Source organism: Ranitomeya variabilis, chromosome 5 (genome assembly GCF_051348905.1).
Source record: "Ranitomeya variabilis isolate aRanVar5 chromosome 5, aRanVar5.hap1, whole genome shotgun sequence".
NCBI classification, from domain to species: Eukaryota; Metazoa; Chordata; class Amphibia; order Anura; family Dendrobatidae; genus Ranitomeya; species Ranitomeya variabilis.
This window is the reverse complement of record NC_135236.1, coordinates 31,944,741-31,962,654: the sequence shown is the minus strand read 5'-3', so window position 1 is coordinate 31,962,654 and position 17,914 is coordinate 31,944,741. Positions and strand designations below refer to the sequence as shown.

Here is a 17,914-nt window from a genome sequence, read left to right as displayed (position 1 = left end):
TGTAGCATGTGCATCATTCCATTCCAGCTCGGTGCAGGCTGTTTGAAGCGTAAAGATATCTCCCACAATACATCAACACGATGGTCAATGGCGTCAAGAAATGGCAAGGGCTTGAATTTTATGTTTCGGCGAGTGTGTTTTGCGAAACGGTATTCCCTTACATCAACTCTGCTTTGTTCATCTCCAAGTCCGCAGTCTTCCGTCTGAGAACAGTGCAACTGACCTTCCTTCCTGGAGTCACAGTAGCTACCATCCCCATGCCGTGGAAAGTCCCCTTCCCATCTAACTTGATGATATTATGATCGACGTTGTCCACAGTGAACAGCAGTGCCGTATCCAGTCTGTCTATGGTACCACCGAGTACATCCTGGTCAACAGAAGCGGCAGCGTTTTCCTCGAATCGCTGAACTTCCGAATATGATGAACAATATCCCATGGCTGAGAGACTATCTACAAGAAATCGAGACCTGAAATGATGATGATGGAGCTGGACTGCTAACCAAAGCTGCAATGGAGCTACTACAGCCCTGGGACGTACAGCCTGAACAACTGATTGTCCAATGCTTGCGACTTTCCTGTGAATGTCCTTTCCAATGAAGAGGGTTTCAAGCAAGCAAAGCAAACTCAGGGGGAGATAATCTAAGGCAGACTGACATTCAAGCGAAGAAGTCTTCGGATATTCATCGGTTGAAGATGGGATCTTAGACTTGATATTGCTCTTGATTAGTTGGCCGCAGTCTCTGATGTCTCTCTTCTGGGCTTCTTCATCCGTTTCCTGACTACGGAAATAGTCCCTCAGGATTGTTCTGGTCTTTTAACAGAACGTTACAATGTTAGGCAACCCTTCACACTCTGCTATGAATAGCGAATCGCCATACCTCTCCTCCAGCCTATACCTCAGCAATTTATTACTATAGGCAGCACTGTCTCCTTCGACAAGATACTCCATCATTTTCTTTGCAAGATCTGTGACAGTCAGTTGCTCTTCATCGTTGTCCTCGAGAAATGCACACATTCTCAAGAACGCTTGCTCTTGGTCCATGTTCATCAGCCTCCCTACCTTCCGCGGTTTCTTTGTAGTAGATCCACAACCATGACGCATAGGAATTCTGTAATTTGTCTGAAAGTTAATGTCACATGAACGATGATACAGACAGTCTGCAGCATGTAAGTCCTTCCCAAAGTACGCGATTCTCCCTTGAATAGTGATTGCCCAGTCATCATTACGCTGTTTGCAATGTGACATGATGGACCTTACAAATTCATCTGTTTTAACAAAGCTATAGTCATCGAAATCACTGCTAGATCTTGTCTTCACCACTTCATGTCCACAGAACAAACACTGCGTCGTGCTATCATAGGATCCAGTAGACACCCGTGTACCTCTCTTGGCAGGTGAACGATGAACGGAAGTAGCTTTCTTATGCAAGTCTATTTGCTTCTTGTTTATGTAGTTCATACGACATCTCTTGTGCACCACTGCTCCAGCAGCTACCACAGTGCTAACGCCCCTCTCAATACTGGCTTTATTGATCCCTTCAGCTCCTTTCGCACCAATCACCACTCTTTCTCCGTCATCTTCTACTTCATGGCTGCATAAGGGGCAAGTTTCTTGACTTTCCATCATTCTCAGCTCTGTAAAAGAAGATAAATAAATCGTTAAATAATAAATATAATAATAGTAGTAATTGTAAAAGAAATATGATAGACACTGAAAGGCGAGTCGCATTTAACATTTTACAGCTTTGGCGGCCATATTCTTTGACGTCACATTTGGACCCTTTGTGGTAACACTATCTTGGTAAACTTTTAGTATGTTTTTCCCTACATGTAATACTACAAAAAAAAACTATAAAACGCTTTCTTGGAATTTGTTCAGGGTTAAGTATTTTTTTTTTCATATTTTGACTGGACTATTAAGGACGATTTTACATACAGACACACCCCTCCCCCTCGCTTATCTGTACGGTCATTTCTGAAAAGGCTATAGCCCTGCAAGTTAACAGCCCAATCATGGCTCTCATCCAGCCATGTTTCAGATATCCCCACCATCTCATAATTATGCTCCAACAACATTAATTCTAATTCGTCCATTTTGTTGGCGAGGCTTCTGGCATTAGTATACAATGGTGTACTGTGACCGATAGTCTATATGTGGTGACACTGTATATGGGTGTACTGTGACCGATAGTCTATATGTGGTGACACTGTATATGGGTGTACTGTGACCGATAGTCCGTGTGGTGACACTGTATATGGGTGTACTGTGACCGATAGTCTATGTGTGGTGACACTGTATATGGGTGTACTGTGACCAATAGTCCGTGTGGTGACACTGTATATGGGTGTACTGTGACCGATAGTCTATGTGTGGTGACACTGTATATGGGTGTACTGTGACCAATAGTCCGTGTGGTGACACTGTATATGGGTGTACTGTGACCGATAGTCTGTGTGGTGACACTGTGTATGGGTGTACTGTGACCGATAGTCTGTGTGGTGACACTGTATATGGGTGTACTGTGACTGATAGTCTGCGTGGTGACACTGTATATGGGTGTACTGTGACCAATAGTCTATGTGTGGTGACACTGTATATGGGTGTACTGTCACCGATAGTCTGTGTGTGGTGACACTGTATATGGGTGTACTGTGACCAATAGTCTATGTGTGGTGACACTGTATATGGGTGTACTGTGACCAATAGTCTATGTGTGGTGACGCTGTATATGGGTGTACTGTGACCGATAGTCTATGTGTGGTGACACTGTATATGGGTGTACTGTGACCGATAGTCTGTGTGGTGACACTGTATATGGGTGTACTGTCACCGATAGTCTGTGTGTGGTGACACTGTATATGGGTGTACTGTGACCGATAGTCTGTGTGTGGTGACACTGTATATGGGTGTACTGTGACCGATAGTCTGTGTGTGGTGACACTGTATATGGGTGTACTGTGACCGATAGTCTATGTGTGGTGACACTGTATATGGGTGTACTGTGACTGATAGTCTTTGTGGTGACACTGTATATGGGTGTACTGTCACCGATAGTCTGTGTGTGGTGACACTGTATATGGGTGTACTGTGACCGATAGTCTGTGTGGTGACACTGTATATGGGTGCACTGTGACTGATAGTCTATGTGCGGTGACACTGTATATGGGTGTACTGTGACCGATAGTCTATGTGTGGTGACACTGTATATGGGTGTACTGTGACCGATAGTCTATGTGTGGTGACACTGTATATGGGTGTACTGTGACTGATAGTCTGTGTGGTGACACTGTATATGGGTGCACTGTGACTGATAGTCTATGTGCGGTGACACTGTATATGGGTGTACTGTGACCGATAGTCTATGTGTGGTGACACTGTATATGGGTGTACTGTGACTGATAGTCTGTGTGGTGACACTGTATATGGGCGTACTGTGACCGATAGTCTGTGTGTGGTGACACTGTATATGGGTGTACTGTGACCGATAGTCTGTGTGGTGACACTGTATATGGGTGTACTGTGACCGATAGTCCGTGTGGTGACACTGTATATGGGTGTACTGTGACTGATAGTCTGTGGTGACACTGTATATGGGTGCACTGTGACCGATAGTCTATGTGTGGTGACACTGTATATGGGTGTACTGTGACTGATAGTCTATGTGTGGTGACACTGTATATGGGTGTACTGTGACCGATAGTCTGTGTGGTGACACTGTATATGGGTGTACTGTCACCGATAGTCTGTGTGTGGTGACACTGTATATGGGTGTACTGTGACCGATAGTCTATGTGTGGTGACACTGTATATGGGTGTACTGTGACCGATAGTCTGTGTGTGGTGACACTGTATATAGGCGTACTGTGACCGATAGTCTATGTGTGGTGACACTGTATATGGGTGTACTGTGACTGATAGTCTATGTGTGGTGACACTGTATATGGGCGTACTGTGACCGATAGTCTATGTGTGGTGACACTGTATATGGGTGTACTGTGACCGATAGTCTATGTGTGGTGACACTGTATATGGGTGTACTGTGACCGATAGTCTGTGTGGTGACACTGTGTATGGGTGTACTGTGACCGATAGTCTATGTGTGGTGACACTGTATATGGGTGTACTGTGACCGATAGTCTATGTGTGGTGACACTGTATATGGGTGTACTGTGACCGATAGTCTATGTGTGGTGACTCTGTATATGGGTGTACTGTGACCGATAGTCTGTGTGGTGACACTGTATATGGGTGTACTGTGACTGATAGTCTGTGTGGTGACACTGTATATGGGTGTACTGTGACCGATAGTCTATGTGTGGTGACACTGTATATGGGTGTACTGTGACCGATAGTCCGTGTGGTGACACTGTATATGGGTGCACTGTGACTGATAGTCTTTGTGGTGACACTGTATATGGGCGTACTGTGACCGATAGTCTATGTGTGGTGACACTGTATATGGGTGTACTGTGACCGATAGTCTATGTGTGGTGACACTGTATATGGGTGTACTGTGACCGATAGTCTATGTGTGGTGACACTGTATATGGGTGTACTGTGACCGATAGTCTATGTGTGGTGACACTGTATATGGGTGTACTGTGACTGATAGTCTATGTGTGGTGACTTTGTATATGGGTGTACTGTGACCGATAGTCTATGTGTGGTGACACTGTATATGGGTGTACTGTGACCGATAGTCTATGTGTGGTGACACTGTATATGGGTGTACTGTGACCGATAGTCTGTGTGTGGTGACACTGTATATGGGTGTACTGTGACCGATAGTCTATGTGTGGTGACACTGTATATGGGTGTACTGTGACCGATAGTCTATGTGTGGTGACACTGTATATGGGTGTACTGTGACCGATAGTCTGTGTGTGGTGACACTGTATATGGGTGTACTGTGACCGATAGTCTGTGTGTGGTGACACTGTATATGGGTGTACTGTGACCGATAGTCTATGTGTGGTGACACTGTATATGGGTGTACTGTGACTGATAGTCTGTGTGGTGACACTGTATATGGGTGTACTGTGACTGATAGTCTGTGTGTGGTGACACTGTATATGGGTGTACTGTGACTGATAGTCTGTGTGGTGACACTGTATATGGGTGTACTGTGACCGATAGTCTGTGTGTGGTGACATTGTATATGGGTGTACTGTGACCGATAGTCTATGTGTGGTGACACTGTATATGGGTGCACTGTGACCGATAGTCTGTGTGGTGACACTGTATATGGGTGTACTGTGACCGATAGTCTGTGTGGTGACACTGTATATGGGTGTACTGTGACTGATAGTCTGTGTGTGGTGACACTGTATATGGGTGTACTGTGACCAATAGTCTATGTGTGGTGACACTGTATATGGGTGTACTGTGACCGATAGTCTATGTGTGGTGACACTGTATATGGGTGTACTGTGACCGATAGTCTGTGTGTGGTGACACTGTATATGGGTGTACTGTGACCGATAGTCTATGTGTGGTGACACTGTATATGGGTGTACTGTGACCGATAGTCTATGTGTGGTGACACTGTATATGGGTGTACTGTGACCGATAGTCTATGTGTGGTGACACTGTATATGGGTGTACTGTGACTGATAGTCTATGTGTGGTGACACTGTATATGGGTGTACTGTGACCAATAGTCTATGTGTGGTGACACTGTATATGGGTGTACTGTGACCGATAGTCTGTGTGGTGACATTGTATATGGGTGTACTGTGACCGATAGTCTATGTGTGGTGACACTGTATATGGGCGTACTGTGACCGATAGTCCGTGTGGTGACACTGTATATGGGTGCACTGTGACCGATAGTCTGTGTGTGATGACACTGTATATGGGTGTACTGTGACCGATAGTCTATGTGTGGTGACACTGTATTTGGGTGTACTGTGACCGATAGTCTGTGTGTGGTGACACTGTATATGGGTGTACTGTGACCGATAGTCTGTGTGTGGTGACACTGTATATGGGTGCACTGTGACCGATAGTCCGTGTGGTGACACTGTATATGGGTGCACTGTGACCGATAGTCTGTGTGTGATGACACTGTATATGGGTGCACTGTGACCGATAGTCTGTGTGTGGTGACACTGTATATGGGTGTACTGTGACCGATAGTCCGTGTGGTGACACTGTATATGGGTGTACTGTGACCAATAGTCTATGTGTGGTGACACTGTATATGGGTGTACTGTGACCAATAGTCTATGTGTGGTGACACTGTATATGGGTGCACTGTGACCGATAGTCCGTGTGGTGACACTGTATATGGGTGCACTGTGACCGATAGTCTGTGTGTGATGACACTGTATATGGGCGTACTGTGACCGATAGTCTATGTGTGGTGACACTGTATATGGGTGCACTGTGACCGATAGTCTGTGTGTGGTGACACTGTATATGGGTGTACTGTGACCGATAGTCTATGTGTGGTGACACTGTATTTGGGTGTACTGTGACCGATAGTCTGTGGGTGGTGACACTGTATATGGGTGTACTGTGACCGATAGTCTATGTGTGGTGACACTGTATATGGGTGTACTGTGACCGATAGTCTGTGTGTGGTGACACTGTATATGGGTGTACTGTGACCGATAGTCTGTGTGGTGACACTGTATATGGGTGTACTGTGACCGATAGTCTGTGTGTGGTGACATTGTATATGGGTGTACTGTGACCGATAGTCTATGTGTGGTGACACTGTATATGGGTGTACTGTGACCGATAGTCTGTGTGTGGTGACATTGTATATGGGTGTACTGTGACCGATAGTCTGTGTGGTGACACTGTATATGGGTGTACTGTGACCGATAGTCTGTGTGTGGTGACACTGTATATGGGTGTACTGTGACCGATAGTCTGTGTGGTGACACTGTATATGGGTGTACTGTGACCGATAGTCTGTGTGTGGTGACATTGTATATGGGTGTACTGTGACCGATAGTCCGTGTGGTGACACTGTATATGGGTGTACTGTGACCGATAGTCTATGTGTGGTGACACTGTATATGGGTGTACTGTGACCGATAGTCTGTGTGTGGTGACACTGTATATGGGTGTACTGTGACCGATAGTCTGTGTGTGGTGACACTGTATATGGGTGTACTGTGACCGATAGTCCGTGTGGTGACACTGTATATGGGTGCACTGTGACCGATAGTCTATGTGTGGTGACACTGTATATGGGTGTACTGTGACCGATAGTCCGTGTGGTGACACTGTATATGGGTGCACTGTGACTGATAGTCTATGTGTGGTGACACTGTATATGGGTGTACTGTGACCGATAGTCTGTGTGGTGACACTGTATATGGGTGTACTGTCACCGATAGTCTGTGTGTGGTGACACTGTATATGGGTGTACTGTGACCGATAGTCTATGTGTGGTGACACTGTATATGGGTGTACTGTGACCGATAGTCTGTGTGTGGTGACACTGTATATAGGCGTACTGTGACCGATAGTCTATGTGTGGTGACACTGTATATGGGTGTACTGTGACTGATAGTCTATGTGTGGTGACACTGTATATGGGCGTACTGTGACCGATAGTCTATGTGTGGTGACACTGTATATGGGTGTACTGTGACCGATAGTCTATGTGTGGTGACACTGTATATGGGTGTACTGTGACCGATAGTCTGTGTGGTGACACTGTGTATGGGTGTACTGTGACCGATAGTCTATGTGTGGTGACACTGTATATGGGTGTACTGTGACCGATAGTCTATGTGTGGTGACACTGTATATGGGTGTACTGTGACCGATAGTCTATGTGTGGTGACTCTGTATATGGGTGTACTGTGACCGATAGTCTGTGTGGTGACACTGTATATGGGTGTACTGTGACTGATAGTCTGTGTGGTGACACTGTATATGGGTGTACTGTGACCGATAGTCTATGTGTGGTGACACTGTATATGGGTGTACTGTGACCGATAGTCCGTGTGGTGACACTGTATATGGGTGCACTGTGACTGATAGTCTTTGTGGTGACACTGTATATGGGCGTACTGTGACCGATAGTCTATGTGTGGTGACACTGTATATGGGTGTACTGTGACCGATAGTCTATGTGTGGTGACACTGTATATGGGTGTACTGTGACCGATAGTCTATGTGTGGTGACACTGTATATGGGTGTACTGTGACCGATAGTCTATGTGTGGTGACACTGTATATGGGTGTACTGTGACTGATAGTCTATGTGTGGTGACTTTGTATATGGGTGTACTGTGACCGATAGTCTATGTGTGGTGACACTGTATATGGGTGTACTGTGACCGATAGTCTATGTGTGGTGACACTGTATATGGGTGTACTGTGACCGATAGTCTGTGTGTGGTGACACTGTATATGGGTGTACTGTGACCGATAGTCTATGTGTGGTGACACTGTATATGGGTGTACTGTGACCGATAGTCTATGTGTGGTGACACTGTATATGGGTGTACTGTGACCGATAGTCTGTGTGTGGTGACACTGTATATGGGTGTACTGTGACCGATAGTCTGTGTGTGGTGACACTGTATATGGGTGTACTGTGACCGATAGTCTATGTGTGGTGACACTGTATATGGGTGTACTGTGACTGATAGTCTGTGTGGTGACACTGTATATGGGTGTACTGTGACTGATAGTCTGTGTGTGGTGACACTGTATATGGGTGTACTGTGACTGATAGTCTGTGTGGTGACACTGTATATGGGTGTACTGTGACCGATAGTCTGTGTGTGGTGACATTGTATATGGGTGTACTGTGACCGATAGTCTATGTGTGGTGACACTGTATATGGGTGCACTGTGACCGATAGTCTGTGTGGTGACACTGTATATGGGTGTACTGTGACCGATAGTCTGTGTGGTGACACTGTATATGGGTGTACTGTGACTGATAGTCTGTGTGTGGTGACACTGTATATGGGTGTACTGTGACCAATAGTCTATGTGTGGTGACACTGTATATGGGTGTACTGTGACCGATAGTCTATGTGTGGTGACACTGTATATGGGTGTACTGTGACCGATAGTCTGTGTGTGGTGACACTGTATATGGGTGTACTGTGACCGATAGTCTATGTGTGGTGACACTGTATATGGGTGTACTGTGACCGATAGTCTATGTGTGGTGACACTGTATATGGGTGTACTGTGACCGATAGTCTATGTGTGGTGACACTGTATATGGGTGTACTGTGACTGATAGTCTATGTGTGGTGACACTGTATATGGGTGTACTGTGACCAATAGTCTATGTGTGGTGACACTGTATATGGGTGTACTGTGACCGATAGTCTGTGTGGTGACATTGTATATGGGTGTACTGTGACCGATAGTCTATGTGTGGTGACACTGTATATGGGCGTACTGTGACCGATAGTCCGTGTGGTGACACTGTATATGGGTGCACTGTGACCGATAGTCTGTGTGTGATGACACTGTATATGGGTGTACTGTGACCGATAGTCTATGTGTGGTGACACTGTATTTGGGTGTACTGTGACCGATAGTCTGTGTGTGGTGACACTGTATATGGGTGTACTGTGACCGATAGTCTGTGTGTGGTGACACTGTATATGGGTGCACTGTGACCGATAGTCCGTGTGGTGACACTGTATATGGGTGCACTGTGACCGATAGTCTGTGTGTGATGACACTGTATATGGGTGCACTGTGACCGATAGTCTGTGTGTGGTGACACTGTATATGGGTGTACTGTGACCGATAGTCCGTGTGGTGACACTGTATATGGGTGTACTGTGACCAATAGTCTATGTGTGGTGACACTGTATATGGGTGCACTGTGACCGATAGTCCGTGTGGTGACACTGTATATGGGTGCACTGTGACCGATAGTCTGTGTGTGATGACACTGTATATGGGCGTACTGTGACCGATAGTCTATGTGTGGTGACACTGTATATGGGTGCACTGTGACCGATAGTCTGTGTGTGGTGACACTGTATATGGGTGTACTGTGACCGATAGTCTATGTGTGGTGACACTGTATTTGGGTGTACTGTGACCGATAGTCTGTGGGTGGTGACACTGTATATGGGTGTACTGTGACCGATAGTCTATGTGTGGTGACACTGTATATGGGTGTACTGTGACCGATAGTCTGTGTGTGGTGACACTGTATATGGGTGTACTGTGACCGATAGTCTGTGTGGTGACACTGTATATGGGTGTACTGTGACCGATAGTCTGTGTGTGGTGACATTGTATATGGGTGTACTGTGACCGATAGTCTATGTGTGGTGACACTGTATATGGGTGTACTGTGACCGATAGTCTGTGTGTGGTGACATTGTATATGGGTGTACTGTGACCGATAGTCTGTGTGGTGACACTGTATATGGGTGTACTGTGACCGATAGTCTGTGTGTGGTGACACTGTATATGGGTGTACTGTGACCGATAGTCTGTGTGGTGACACTGTATATGGGTGTACTGTGACCGATAGTCTGTGTGTGGTGACATTGTATATGGGTGTACTGTGACCGATAGTCCGTGTGGTGACACTGTATATGGGTGTACTGTGACCGATAGTCTATGTGTGGTGACACTGTATATGGGTGTACTGTGACCGATAGTCTGTGTGTGGTGACACTGTATATGGGTGTACTGTGACCGATAGTCTGTGTGTGGTGACACTGTATATGGGTGTACTGTGACCGATAGTCCGTGTGGTGACACTGTATATGGGTGCACTGTGACCGATAGTCTATGTGTGGTGACACTGTATATGGGTGTACTGTGACCGATAGTCCGTGTGGTGACACTGTATATGGGTGCACTGTGACTGATAGTCTATGTGTGGTGACACTGTATATGGGTGTACTGTGACCGATAGTCTGTGTGTGGTGACACTGTATATGGATGTACTGTGACCGATAGTCTGTGTGGTGACACTGTATATGGGTGTACTGTGACCGATAGTCTATGTGTGGTGACACTGTATATGGGTGTACTGTGACTGATAGTCTATGTGTGGTGACACTGTATATGGGTGTACTGTGACAGATAGTCTATGTGTGGTGACACTGTATATGGGTGTACTGTGACCGATAGTCTGTGTGGTGACACTGTATATGGATGTACTGTGACCGATAGTCTGTGTGGTGACACTGTATATGGGTGTACTGTGACCGATAGTCTATGTGTGGTGACACTGTATATGGGTGTACTGTGACCGATAGTCTATGTGTGGTGACACTGTATTTGGGTGTACTGTGACCGATAGTCTATGTGTGGTGACACTGTATATGGGTGTACTGTGACCGATCAGTGAAGCAGTGTTTAAGTCCCGCTCCAATATCGCTGATTTGTCGTGGCCGGCCGATCAACGAAGCGTGGTTCAAATCCCGTGCCAATTCGCGGCCAGACTGCGCCAATATCACTGATTGGTCGTGGGCAGCTGACGAGACCAATCAGCTACGCGGGATTTCCGTTACAGACAAACAGACAGAATTAGACGATTATATACTAGATACCCGATGCGTTAGAATCGGGCCACCATCTAGTATTCATATAAACATTGGTGCTTACATTTGTTTTAATCCATTGGACACACTGCCATTGTTTTTCTCCTGTCTTTATTTTAAGAGTCAAAACGTTATTAATCATCTATCGCTGTATGACAGCTTGTTTTCTACAGGATGACTTATAGATTTAAAAGACACCATTTATTTTACCGTGTGATAAACTTAAAAACGGGGAAAATTTTTATTCTCTCCCTTACACACTGTCCTCCATGTTATTCTCTCCCTCACAGACTGTCCTCCATGTTGTTCTCTCCCTCACACACTGTCCTCCATGTTATTCTCTCCCTCACAGACTGTCCTCCATGTTATTGTCTCCCTCACACACTGTCCTGCATGTTATTCTCTCCCTCACAGACTGTCCTCCATGTTATTCTCTCCCTCACAGACTGTCCTCCATGTTATTCTCTCCTTCACAGACTGTCCTCCATGTTATTCTCTCCTTCACAGACTGTCCTCCATGTTATTCTCTCCCTCACAGACTGTCCTCCATGTTATTCTCTCCCTCACAGACTGTCCTCCATGTTATTCTCTCCCTCACAGACTGTCCTCCATGTTATTCTCTCCCTCACAGACTGTCCTCCATGTTATTCTCTTCTTCACAGACTGTCCTCCATGTTATTCTCTCCTTCACAGACTGTCCTCCATGTTATTCTCTCATTCACAGACTGTCCTCCATGTTATTCTCTCCCTCACAGACTGTACTCCATGTTATTCTCTCCCTCACAGACTGTCCTCCATGTTATTCTCTCCTTCACAGACTGTCCTCCATGTTATTCTCTCCCTCACAGACTGTCCTCCATGTTATCCTCTCCCTCACAGACTGTCCTCCATGTTATTCTCTCCCTCACAGACTGTCCTCCATGTTATTCTCTCCCTCACAGACTGTCCTCCATGTTATTCTCTCCTTCACAGACTGTCCTCCATGTTATTCTCTCCCTCACAGACTGTCCTCCATGTTATTCTCTCCCTCACAGACTGTCCTCCATGTTATTCTCTCCCTCACAGACTGTCCTCCATGTTATTATCTCCCTCACAGACTGTCCTCCATGTTATTCTCTCACTCACAGACTGTCCTCCATGTTATTCTCTCCCTCACAGACTGTCCTCCATGTTATTCTCTCCCTCACAGACTGTCCTCCATGTTATTCTCTCCCTCACAGACTGTCCTCCATGTTATTCTCTCCTTCACAGACTGTCCTCCATGTTATTCTCTCCCTCACAGACTGTCCTCCATGTCATTCTCTCCTTCACAGACTGTCCTCCATGTTATTCTCTCCCTCACAGACTGTCCTCCATGTTATTCTCTCCTTCACAGACTGTCCTCCATATTATTCTCTCCTTCACAGACTGTCCTCCATGTTATTCTCTCCCTCACAGACTGTCCTCCATGTTATTCTCTCCCTCACAGACTGTCCTCCATGTTATTCTCTCCCTCACAGACTGTCCTCCATGTTATTCTCTCCTTCACAGACTGTCCTCCAAGTTATTCTCTCCCTCACAGACTGTCCTCCATGTCATTCTCTCCTTCACAGACTGTCCTCCATGTTATTCTCTCCCTCACAGACTGTCCTCCATGTTATTCTCTCCCTCACAGACTGTCCTTCATGTTATTCTCTCCTTCACAGACTGTCCTCCATGTTATTCTCTCCTTCACAGACTGTCCTCCATGTTATTCTCTCCCTCACAGACTGTCCTCCATGTTATTCTCTCCCTCACAGACTGTCCTCCATGTTATTCTCTCCCTCACAGACTGTCCTTCATGTTATTCTCGTTCTAGTATATGTATGTAGTTTATTTATGAACACTGATTGGTCGAGGCCGGCTGGGCGTGACCAATCAGAGACGCGTGATTTCGGTTACAGACAAACAGACCCTTAGACAATTATATATATAGATATGTGATTGAAATGGATGGCAGCTTGACACTGCATATGGGTGACATGTGGATGGCAGGATTAGGTCTGACATACTGCCAGTGCAGCCGCTGTTGCTGCATCGGGCCCGAAGGTGGAGGGGGCCCTGACAGGGCCGACGTCACCACCCAGCAATTGCTGGGGCCCACTCGCCGTCCCTTGAATCATGGGGGCCTGGTGCCCCCCATGCTTTGACCTGGAATACTTGCCTCTCTCTGTTCCTCCGCAGTTAGTGTCTATGACTCTGTGATGTCTCAGGGCAGAGGGCACGATGACGTCACTACAGCTCCCCATCTGCTGAGCACTGCTGAGAGTCATAAGACACTGAAGAGACCGCTGCAACGGAGCCTGGAGCAGCGGGGGAAGAGGAAGAGGTAAGTATTTGCTTATTTTTTTCATGTCTGGAGCATTATATGAGGCCCATAATACTGTATAGAAGATTATGTGATGTCCATAATATTGTAGGGAGGACTATGTGGTGCCCATAATACTGTATTGAGCTATATATGGGGCCCATTATACTGAATAGAGCAATATATGGGGCCCTTAATACTGAATGGAAGACTATGTGGTGTCCATAATACTGTAGGGAGAAATATGTGGTGCCCATAATACTGTATGGAGGACTATGTGGTTCCAATATTACTGAATGGAGGACAATGTGGTTCCCATAATACTGTATGGAGGACTATGTGGTTCCTATAATACTGTATGGAGAACTATATGGTGCCAATAATACTGTAAGGAAGACTATGTGGTGCCCATAATACTTTATTGAGGACTATGTGGTGTCCATAATACTGTAAGGAAGACCATGTAGTACCCATAATACTGTATGGAGGACTATGTGGTGCCCATAATACTGTATGGAGGACTATGTGATGCCATAATACTGTGTGGAGGACTATGTGGTGTCCATAATACCATATGGAAGACTATGTGGTTCCCATAATACTGTAGGGAGGACTATTTGGTGCCCATTATGCTGAATAGAGCAATATATGGGGCCCTTAATACTGAATGGAAGACTATGTGGTTCCCATAATACTTTATGGAGGATTATGTGGTTCCTATAAAACTGTATGGAGAACTATATGGTGCCAATAGTACTGTATGGAGGACTATATGGTGCCCATAATACTGTATGGAGGATGGAGGACTATGTGATGTCAATAATACTGTAAGGAAGACTATGTGGTTCCCATAATACTGTATGGATGACTATGTGGTGCCATAATACTGTATGGAGGACTATGTGGCGTCCATAATACCATATGGAAGACTATGTGGTGCCCATAATACTGTAGGGAGGACTATGTGGTGCCCACAATAGTGTATGGGGCATTATGTGGTGCCCATAATACTGCATGGAGGACTATGTGGTGCCCATAATACTGTATGTAGGACTATGTGGTGCTCATACTATATGGAGGACTATGTGGTGCCCATAATACTGTATGGAGGACTATGTGGTGCCCATAATACTGTATGGAGGACTATGTGGTGCCCATAATACTGTATGGCGCTATATATGGGGCCAATTATGCTGAATAGCGCAATATATGGGGTCCCTAATACTGAATGGAGGACTATGTGGTTCCCATAATACTGTATGGAGGACTGTGTGGTTCCCATAATACTGTATGGAGGACTATGTTGTGCCATAATACTGTATGGAGAACTATATGGTGCCAATAATACTGTAAGCAAGACTATGTGGTGCCCATAATACTGTATGTAGGACTATGTGGTATCCATAATATTGTAAGGAAGACCATGTAGTACCCATAATACTGTATGGAGGACTATGTGATGCCATAATACTGTGTGGAGGACTATGTGGTGTCCATAATACCATATGGAAGACTATGTGGTGCCCATAATACTGTAGGGAGGACTATGTGGTGCCCATAATACGATATGGAGGACTATGTGATGCCATAATACTGTGTGGAGGACTATGTGGTGTCCATAATACTGTATGGAGGACTATGTGGTTCCCATAACACTGTATGGAGGACTATGTTGTTCCCATAATACTGTGTGGAGGACTATGTGGTGCCAATAATACTGTATGGAGGACTATGTGGTGTCCTTAATACTGTATGGAGGACTATGTGTTATCTATAATACTGTATGGAGGACTATGTGGTGCCCTTAATACTGTATGGAGGACTATGTGGTTCCCATAACACTGTATGGAGGACTATGTTGTTCCCATAATACTGTATGGAGGATTATGTGCTATCTATAATACTGTATGGAGGACTATGTGGTGCCCTTAATACTGTATGGAGGACTATGTGGTCCACATAACACTGTTTGGAGGACTATATTGTTCCCATTTAACTGTGTGGAGTACAATGTGGTGCCAATAATACTATATGGAGGACTATGTGGTGCCCTTAATGTTGTGTGGAGGACTATGTGTTATCTATAATACTGTATGGAGGACTATGTGGTGCCCTTAATACTGTATGGGGGACTATGTGATTCCCATAATACTGTATGGAGGACTATGTGGTGCCCATAATACTGTATGTAGGACTATGTGATGCCATAATACTGTGTGGAGGACTATGTGGTGTCCATAATACCATATGGAAGACTATGTGGTGCCCATAATACTGTAGGGAGGACTATGTGGTGCCCATAATACGATATGGAGGACTATGTGATGCCATAATACTGTGTGGAGGACAATGTGGTGTCCATAATACTGTATGGAGGACTATGCGGTTCCCATAACACTGTATGGAGAACTATGTTGTTCCCAAAATACTGTGTGGAGGACTATGTGGTGCCAATAATACTGTATGGGGGACTATGTGGTGCCCTTAGTACTGTATGGAGGACTATGTGTTATCTATAATACTGTATGGAGGACTATGTGGTGCCCTTAATACTGTATGGAGGACTATGTGGTTCCCATAATACTGTATGGAGGACTATGTGGTGCCCATAATACTGTATGGAGGACTATGTGTTGCCCATAATACTGTATGGAGGACTATTTGGCCCCTATAATACTGTATGGAGGACTATGTGGTACCTATAATACTGTGTGGAGGACTATGTGGTGCCATAATACTGTATGGAGGACTATGTGGTTCCCATAATACTGTATGGAGGACTATATAGGAGGAAATTGACTTTTGTAAAGGGTACATTGCTGAGGACAGTTTCTACTGGTGAAGTTCATTTATCAATATCCATTTACCTCTAATATTACAGGTACCGAAACCCTAAAATCTGTGGACCCTCTATCACCTGAATCCCCTCTGTTGTCTGGTATTTTAGAGTTTACAATATATATCACTCATGTAATGTGAGAAGTGAAATCTTTGGTATTGTACTATGCTTAGATTTCTCTGCCGTGTCTGTGCATCATGTATTGTGATGTGTGTTAAAGAGGCCCACTGAGACTCTTTTGTCCAGGGCCCACAAAAACCTGGAGCCGGCCCTATGTGTCTGTCTGTGCATGTGTGCGTGTGTTTATACATGTGTACGTCTGTGTGTGTAAGTGTTTATGAAAATGTGTATGTATGCATGTGTGTGCCTGTGTTTATGTATGTGTATCTATCTATCTATCTATCTATCTATCTATCTATCTATCTATCTATCTATCTAATGTGTGTGTATGGATATACAGTTGTGTGAAAAAGTGTTTGCCCCCTCTCCGATTTCCTATTCTTTTGCACGTTTGTTATAACTAAATGTTTCATATCACCAAACAAATGTAAATATTAGACAAAGATAACACAAGGAAACACAAAATGCAGTTTTTAAACGAAAGTCTTTATTATTAAGGGAAAAAGAAATCCAAACCTACAGAGCCCTGTGTGAAAAAGTGATTGTCCCCTAAACCTAATAACTGGTTGGGCCGCCCTTAGCAGCAACAACAGTAATCAAACGTTTGCGATAACTGGCATTGAGTATTTTACAATGCGCTGGAGGAATTTTGGCCACTCATCATAAAGAATTGTTATAACTCAGCCTTTCCAAGGGTTTCCGAGCATGAATCGCCTTTTTAGGATCACACCACAACATTGCAATCAGATTAAGGTCAGGTCTTTGACTGACTAGGCCACTCCAAAGTCTTAATTTTGTTTTTTTCTTAAGCCATTCAGAGGTGGGTTTGCTGGTGTGTTTTGGCTCATTGTCCTGCTGCATAACTCAAGTGCGTTTCAGCTTGAGGTCGCAAGCAGATGGACGGACATTCTCCTTCAGGATTTTTTGGTAGACAGCAGAATTCATGGTTCCATTTACCACAGCAAGTCTTCTAGCTCCTGAAGAAGCAAAACCGCCCCAGACCATCACACTACCACCACCATATTTTACTGTTGGTATGATGTTCCTTTTCTGAAATGCTGTGTTACTTCTACGCCAGATGTAATGGAATATACACCTTTCAAAAAGTTCAGCTTGTCAGT

General features: G+C 45.0%; 1 long non-coding RNA gene across 1 annotated transcript in view; it reads left to right on the top strand.

The window, feature by feature from the left end:
• The window catches only part of LOC143774251 (uncharacterized), a 129,850-nt gene that overhangs the window by 34,070 nt on the left and 77,866 nt on the right, over positions 1-17,914 (top strand). The window lies entirely within an intron of this gene.